Source organism: Primulina huaijiensis, chromosome 3, assembly GCF_012295235.1.
Source record: "Primulina huaijiensis isolate GDHJ02 chromosome 3, ASM1229523v2, whole genome shotgun sequence".
NCBI classification, from domain to species: Eukaryota; Viridiplantae; Streptophyta; class Magnoliopsida; order Lamiales; family Gesneriaceae; genus Primulina; species Primulina huaijiensis.
The window spans coordinates 26145038-26154283 of NC_133308.1; the positions used below are offsets into that span (position 1 = coordinate 26145038).

The 9246-nt window shown below is 31.8% G+C and overlaps 1 long non-coding RNA gene across 1 annotated transcript in view; it reads left to right on the forward strand.

The window, feature by feature from the left end:
* Positions 1-6844: 6844 nt before the first annotated feature.
* The window catches only part of LOC140974124 (uncharacterized), a 9583-nt gene continuing 7181 nt past the window's right edge, over positions 6845-9246 (forward strand). The window contains exon 1 of the long non-coding RNA XR_012174731.1: positions 6845-7129. This is a non-coding gene — a long non-coding RNA (uncharacterized lncRNA). The remainder of the gene's footprint in view (positions 7130-9246) is intronic.

Below are 9246 nucleotides of genomic sequence, written 5' to 3' on the forward strand. Positions count from 1 at the left end.
AAAACAAAGTAGGACAATTCATACAATAAAGCACTCGAAGTATCGTATATAGCACCAAAAGCATGTGTTTGATTGACATAAAAAACGATTTAAAAAATGCATTTGAAATGACAACTGTTTTATATATATTCAAAATCATATCAATGACTATTATATTTATCAAAATTATTCAAAAAAAATTAAAAAAAAAAAAAGAAGGTAGATTTTGATATTCACTCAATATAAATTTATCCAAAAAATCAGAAGGATTTGAAATTATTTCAAATACCTCAAACGCCATGTAGAAATATTCTTAGATTCAACTCCAGAGGTATACTGTTTACCTAGTGTACATCGAAAAATAGTAGGTACAAATTCTCATGTCATAAAAAAACGAACAAAGTAATATTGAATATTACATGCTGGCGTGCACAAGGTGAAGTGAACAATTTGTGTAGGTGCACGTTATTTTCGTTAATTAAACGAAAATAGAAGCATACAAAGCTAATTAAAGACATTTTCCCAACAGCCAAATAAACAAGGGCCACATCAAAATTTTGTATCTATATATATAAATAAGAGGCTTGAATATGCCTACAGTACTAATTCTTATTGAAAATCAAATCGAATATGGGGTTGAAGGGACTTCTATATCTTGGCATTTTAATTGCCACATTTCTTCTCATTTCCTCCGAGGTAGCTGCAAGGGAATTGGCTGAGACTCCCATTACCAAGGATAAAGGTAAGAATGTTTACTTTGAATATGTGTATACCATTTTGTTAGGATATTTGACAACTTGCACTATTTTATATAAACATTTGTTATTACACCTATCGTTATCATTACTATTACTATTATTATGATTGTTGATAGCATCAGGGTATTATCGTAAGATTTATCCAACTATCATTATTTTTGTATGCACAGAAAAAACAATGAAACTCACATATATAAGAATAAATGCGGCCAAACCATTTAAACCACATTCGACGCACGGCGAACGCTGTTGCAGATTCACTGGCGTCTTTTGCTATTTCTCATTCTACTTCTTTTGTTTGGAAGCTCTGAGATTTTTCTTATTGGTTTGTAAATCTTGTAACCAATTATATTTTTTAATCTCAATAATATTACAAGTTTTGCGATAAAAAAAAAAAATAAATGTGAATCGCTGGATAAATGCAATGGCTTAAGGGTAGTTGAACTCAACTTACCAATGTTTGGATGCATATATATAAATACAAATGGAGGTAAATAGACCATCTCAAAATTTTTCTCATCACTTGATTTATTTTATATTTAATTTTTGCCTGTACTTGTGTGTTCTTATCTTAAAATCCAAAACATTTATCATGTTTGTATTTTCATTGAATTTTTCTAAATCATAAAATTTGAAGAATACTTACCGATATTTCATTCTTATTTATATTGGTTGATAACAATTATTGTATCATTATCATAAACAGAGAGAGCAAGAAAATATTTCTCAAAGGAGAGACTCTTGCAATTCTCATTGCATTATTGATTTCAATATAGTGAAAATTTGCATTCGTGTCAAGTGGACGCAACTCTAGGTGAAATACTATCAAATCTTGTGTATTCTTGTGCTTATTTTATTTTTACAAATTTTTATCTATTTAGATAATTAAAATCGAGACTTTATTCAAACAACTAGTATCATAGCGATATGTTGAATTTAAAAATGATACATGAAATTGTGAAATTTGATGGCAAAAATTTCTCCTTCCAGATAATAAAGATCGACAACTATATGTTCGATTAAAAGTTGCATCTACCACTTGAGGGGAAGAAACTTGAGGATATATCAAATGTCAATTGAAATATCTTTGATAGACAATTATTAGTGGTTATTCGAGTTACAATGTCGAAGAATGTGTCTCATAACATTGGAAAGAAGAAATTGATTGTGGAAATATAAAAGGTTCTGTCAAATTTATATGAAAAGTCTTCAACGTACAACTTATTCTCCAAAATGAGTAGTGATCATATATAATCTGAACAACAACTATAAACTATCCCAAATAATTACAAATATTTTCAACATAATTTTTTATAGCTTTATATAAAAATGAAAAATTTTGTGTGTATATATACTTAAAGTTATACTCAGACTAATATTTTGCATTACAAAAATAACATTAAATTCAATTAAATCTATTTTATTTTTGTTATTTTATATTACCCTTGAAAAAGAAAATTGTGACTCTAATATTTTTTTTTTTTTATCAAAATAGTTTAACTTACCTCTAAAAATTCCGAAGTTTCCCTAGTTGTCAATTATTTATTCTTCACCCTTGGTTCATTCGTATCCTTTTCCTCTATATCTACAAGCTGCTCTATTTTATTTTTTCTCTAAGATAGAAAATTTGAAACCCATGGCCCAAGAGTGAATTGAAAGATTGCACACGTCTCCTTGCAAAATAAAATAGATATTTTCATCTAAATCATGTTCATAAAATATTGGCCACTAACTTTCTACCGAAGTTTACTAGGTTGTGTTTGGATTGATAGATTTTGATGCCTATTTGAAAGCTATGGATGTGAAATTATTAGGTTGATGAGTAGATTTGAAATTGAAGCAAAAAAATGTATTTAGCTAACAAAAGATATTTTAAAACATTTATTCTAATTTTGAACAAAATGAATATAATGGAAGCTTATTCTAATTAAAAAAATGAATTTAATGGAAGCTTATTTAGCTAACAAAAGATATTTTTCCTCTAGAGCATGTACCACCCATTTTCATGCTCAAGAATCTAGTGAAATCTTATTTGTACATATCTCAAGTCTTCTATACAATACAAGTCTTCTCTATCATGTGTTTATTCTTGATCCCAAGAAGGCATGCAACTGTACAGAAACAAGACTTCGACTTACATAATGCAATGAGAAAAGCGACCTTTAATTTGCCCCCACAGAAAATTTTAAATAATATCATTTTAAATATAATTTTTTAATCATTCATTAAAAACATAAAAATATATGATAACTTTTTCCACCGAAAAATAATTATTTATTTATTTTTTCTACTCATCTGATTCTAAAATCCTGGTTCTGCTCTTGAGATGCAGTTTGCCATTATTTTTTAACCTTATTTTATGTAAATTTTTTTTAAAAAAAGAAACCCCTACGTGGAAAATTGTAGTAAAATGAACTTGAGATGCAACTTGTCATGATTTTTGAACCATTTTTTTTTATCATCTAAATTGACGAAAATATTGTCAAGATCTTGAATAAATTATTTGTTGATGCCCATTGAATTTACAAAGTTGCATAAAACCTCCTAAGAAAAATTAGTAAGCTATTAAGCCCTCCAATTTTAAAAAAGTAGCTGAAAATCCTTGTGTGGAAAATTACAGTTACAAGCATTTGAAATGCAACTTGCCATGATTTAAAAATAAAGAAAATTTGAAATCCATTGTGATTAATACAATTATAGTGTAAATAAATAGGACACAAATTTTAAAAGTTTTTATTTAAGTTATCTAAACAATAAAAATGCTTAAATTCAAATGCACTTATGCAATCCGGGTGAAATGGAGAAACCGGGTCAGGAACTCTTACCGGATCTGCTATCAATATAGTAGAGGAAAAGAGAACCAAACGTCTGGATCAAAAACTTGCTTCTTGGGGTGGATGAAAGGATCTGCAACCAAGAAAGTGACCACGTGAATGGGCATCGGAGGGGGTGTCCGGCGTGACCACTCCGATGCTTAAGTCAGTGAAGGACTCAAGCTAAAAACCAATCTAACCAAGTGATGGTTGTGAAATTGGACTTTAGCAGTCACGTGAGTGGGTCAATTTTTTTCTGGAACGATGATCATATTGTTACAAACAATGACTAACTTTGTTGACTTGGATCGGATGCAGATATATAGATTGTTTCTAATTATTCCCTTCATTTTCTGATTGAATTGTAATAGTTGTTGCAAACCTCATCATATACACTATTCTCTAGCATTAATAATGATAAGAATGTGTTGCAAACGGACATGATTTTTGGTTGATGTGATAAGCAAGAAAGGGGAAATTATATGGAATACCTATAATCTTATATATATAAAAGATGGGATACGTGCACTTGTCTAATAAATATCAAGTTTTTCATGAACGATCGAAACACATAGATGTTAAGCTACACTTTGTTCGAGAAGTAACTTAGACAGGAAGGATACAAGTGGTGAAGATCAGCACACTTGATAATCCAGCGGACATGTTCACAAAGGCGCTCCCGATTAACAAGTTGCAACACTGCTTGAACATAATCAATTTAAAAGCTGAGGCAGAAGTAGAGCCTTGAAGATAAGGCCATGAGGGAGGAGCAATGAGCTAGAGTAGAATGAGGATTGATAACAAGGTGGAGGTGTTAATCAATCCAGTGTGTTGAAGTGGCATAAAGTCCAATCAGCAGTACCAATATATGTGAGGCATTTTCCGGCTGACTCATGAGAGAGTGCAAAGAACAAAACAAGAAAAAGCATGCATGTATATAACCGACTGAGCTGAGCAGTTAAAGACAATATTATCTCTCATCAGGATCACCAAGAAAGAACCAATCCACAGGAAAAATAGATCGAATGTATCGAACCACGTAATTCCTTGTGTTGTTATCTTGTGATGCTTGTTATTTGATTTCGTATTTCTTGAATCTGTGATAATCCAACTAGTTTATAATCTCACTGCACTTTTTGCACTCAATTCTGCGGTAATATAGAGTCTAAGTTCTGGTAGTATTCACAACAATAAGTGAGCGGATCATTGAGATAAAACATTTTGTAACAGTCCTATATTTCATAGTTCAATCAAATAAATTAGTGGAAGCCATAATTAGGACACATTTAATATGCTTCATTTATTTATTATGACTCAATCTTGATGGCCTCTTTATACGTACACTAGTCTCAAGGTTGGCCAATATAATAATCAATAAAGTTAATACTCGAAACCTTAAAAAACAAAGTAGGACAATTCATACACCAAAGCACTCGAAGTATCGTATATAGCACCACCATTTTCAATTAATGACGCTGTTTAAACACTGAAATGGGTTAAAAATCCGATTTCTTCTTTCCATAGTTTTGATCTTGTTTCTGGTACTAGGTTTGGAAGTTTCTGCTGCAAGAAGTGGTGTCGAAGGGCCACCAAATGGGTTGAAAACTATAGAGTGACTAAGAGACCTATGGGTGTGGCCTTGTCGGAGTGGAGGAACACAACAGAAACAACCACGACAACTTGAGAATGGACTTAAAACCTGCATGTATTTGAGACTTTAATGTGTGGGAAATTCTTTATGTTCATCAATAACTAAGTTATTAATTAGTAATCGGCTGTGAGAACAAATGAATAGAAGATATAATTGTTTTGCCCTTGAGAGTGAGAAATTGGATGGTTTGAGAAAAAGATACGAGAAAGGATTTTCATCCATTTTATTAGGAATTTGAAATCTATGTTTTTTAATAATAAACAAGTTAAAAGTGTGAAATAAACGATTTCAAATCTATGGAATTCAAGTGTGTTCAAATAAGTGAGATGAATTTAAATCTTAGATATCATTATCTCCAAATGCATGTCTTTGATTGACATAAAAAACGATTTAAAGAATGCATTTGAAATGACAACTGTTTTAGATATATTCAAAATCATATCAATGACTATTATATTTATCTAAATTATTCAAAAATAAATTTTTTTAAAAAAAATGAAGATAGATTTTGATATTCACTCAATATAAATATATCCAAAAAATCAAATGGATTTGAAATTATTTCAAATACCTCAAACGCCATGTAGAAATATGCATGGATTTAACTCTAGAGGTATACTATTTTTCAAATGACATACAAGAGGAAAGACAAATGGCGGAGCCAGAAATATGGTTATGTCCGGGCTGAAATTTTAAACTCTAGAATCTTTTAATATTTTAAATTGATCTGCCTGGATTAATATCATATTATTCCAAAATTATACAAAATTTACATATACATTTTTTTTTAAAAAAATTGAGCCACTCGGGCTTCAAGCATGTGGCTCCGCCCCTGGGAAAGACCATATTTCCAACATATCTTAATATTCAACCAAATTAAAGACTACTACGTGTTAGTTGTTAAATTCTTGAATGTTTACAAGTTGATGCTTTTACGAAGAAAGTACCAAGAAGTTCGCTTTCGTAGGAATCGTATAACGAATTTTCGTAGTTATCTACTAGTATTTTACACACAACAACATATATTGTGGGTATAACATAAATAAACTAACATAAATAAATTCATGTTTCATTTTTTACTATCTAAAATAAATTGGAAAAAAAGACACACAACATATATATATTATAAATAAATTAAATGAAATACAATGATAAATTATATGGATTATCTTGAATAATTTTAAAATAGTTATTAATTTTACTCATTTAAATTAATAAGAGAAGAAGTTTAAATACCAATAGATTTACCATCCACATCAAAATTAATTTCTCCGTAAAACTCGATCTCACTCATTAAATAGAAATAATGGTTGAGTCTTGTATCCATCAAATAACATAAATGAATAGCCGCCGGTCCCCGCCCCAAAGAGGTGTCCAAGTTGGTGTAGGTCATGATCACTTGAACAATGATAGGAGTTCGATTCCCCTGCTAACATTTTCTCGGACGAGTATGTCGCACAAATATTGTCCAGTGTAGTTTACATGATTAGCTTAATTTGCAGACTGTTGTGTTATCTCGAGAGTTTACCTAGTATACATCGAAAAATAATAGCTACAAATTCTCATGTCCTAAAAAAAGGAACAAAGTAATATAGAATATTATAGGCTGGCGTTCATTAAGGTGAAGTGAACAATTTGTGTAGATGCACGTTATTTTCGTTAATTAAACGAAATTAGAAGAATACAAAGCTAATTAAAGACATCCAACAGCCAAATAAACAAGGGCCCACGCATAATATCAAAATTTTGCATCTATATATATAAATCAGAGACTTGAATATGCCTACATTAATTCTTATTCAAAATCAAACCGAATATGTGGTTGAAGGGAGTTCTATCTCTTGGCATTTTAATTGCCACATTTCTTCTCATTTCCTCCGAGGTAGCTGCAAGGGAATTGGCTGAGACTCCCATTACCAAGGATGATTGTAAGAATTTTTACTTTGAATGTGTATACTATTTTGTTAGGATATTTGACAAATTGCACTATTTTATATAACCATTTCGGTAAGAAATTCTACAATTAAATTATTTTTTTGGAAGACTCCACCCTCAAATCAAAGTAAAACAATCATTTTGCACCTTTTTTTTTAATCTTATTTTCAATTGAAATCTTTCCCCAAATTATAAAAATCGAACGGCCAATTTTTTCAATTAAAATAACCCATTAAACGTGTTGAGGATCGATATAGAGTTTAGAGGGGGTGAATAAACTCTTTCCTTTGTTGGGTGATTTTGCAAAGGGTGTTAGAATCATGTTAGAGATTATAGCTTATCTTGTTCAAAATTAAGTCCACCAGATCACAAAAGTACGTGTGAAAACGATCCAATGGAGTACGGTGAAATGCAATAGAACAGTAGGCAGTAGAACAGTGGTTGTTTCTGGAAGTTCGAAGATAAAACCTTCTACGTCTCCCCTTCTTCTGTTTCCAGAAGGTATCATTAAAAGACTTTGGATTTTGCAGTACAACACTTGTACACACCCACTTCAGTAGGGCTTACCCTTAGCCTACTGAAACTATTAGTTACACAACACAGTAAAAACAAATACAGCAGAGTACTGGAAAAGACTCTTTTCCAGTTTACAGACTCTTCTCAAAGATATAGTAACGTGAATAGCTTGTAGAGTAAAAAATAGTCAGCACAATATAATCTTTAAAGATTAGATATCTACTATGAAGCGTGTGCTGCTTTTCTGTATATTGAGCTTGAAGATGATAAGTAGTTCTGAGTGCTCAAATCGACGTTTGTATAATAGAGAATGTGTTCGTTGTTGAGTTCAGGTGGGGTAACCTATAAACGTCATTGATCTTGTGTATTTATAGAAGTCTTGATTCCAGCGTCTATAAACAAAACGACTTCTTTGACTTCTGATAGAATCAGCTTTATTATTGAAAAAGGTTCCTGCAGAAAGCTTCAGAATAATCAATCTTGTTTCATACCAAAATTGGTAAAACGTATTAAATGACTTTGTTCAGTATTAATGATGCATTTAATACTCGTACTCGGTAAAGTAACGGTAAAATTTAATATATGTTCGATAAGTTCTGATTCTAGTAAAGGTCAAGTTCTGCTTCTGATTTTCTAATCTGATAAGTACTCGAAGAGTACTGTTTTGTTAAGGTGATATGAAAACTTCTGCTTATGTACTGTCTTCTGGTTATACTAACATGATCTACCGGTTTTGACTCTCATCACCGCAATTAAATTAAGTCTAACAATTTCTCCCTTTGCGGTGATGCCAAAACCTAGAAGTTAGTAACGATGAATATGAAAGCAGATAACAAATATAACCAAATAATCAATAAGTAAATAATCAGTAAAGCAGAACTTAAAAGAGTATTATTCATCAGTTCTGATATCTTTGCACAATGCATCCTCATCCTGAGGATCTTGGCTTCTGAATGAAGATTCTGCTTGTCCTCCAGATCTGCCTTCTTCGGCCCTTCCTTCTGTTCTACTTACTGATTCCCCTTTTTTGGCATCAACACGATCGAGTAAATCATCCACTCGCCCAGTAAGATGGATAATGCTATCATTCATCATCTCCAGAAATGGGACTTGATTCGAAACCCGATCATTAATGGATAGAAGAGATTGAGATTGAGACTCAATCTTGGCTTCGAGGGATTCTAGTTTCGAATCAGTAGCTTCAACTTTAGTGGAGATTGAGCGAAGAGACACGTCATGTTCAGAGACAGTTCGAAGAACATCAGATTGACCAAGAACGATGTTGGCGTGACTAGTCAAAACATTTTTCCTGAAGAGGTCGGATTCAACTTCAAGCTTTGCCAACGATTCTGCCGTGTTAATGACATATTTCGTTACGCGCTCTCGGAAGAATTTGGTGGCATCGACTTCACCAGCATGTTCATAGGATAACTTCTTGATGATCTCTGAAAGACTGTCAACATTCCGTTTCAGTGTGTCAATCTCAGATTCAAGATCAAAGTGTTCTTCTTCTGGAGATGGAGATCTTTCCATTAAACGCTGCTTGATATCAGCAATATGAGCAATGCGGGCAACTGAATCAGTAGGAGGGACA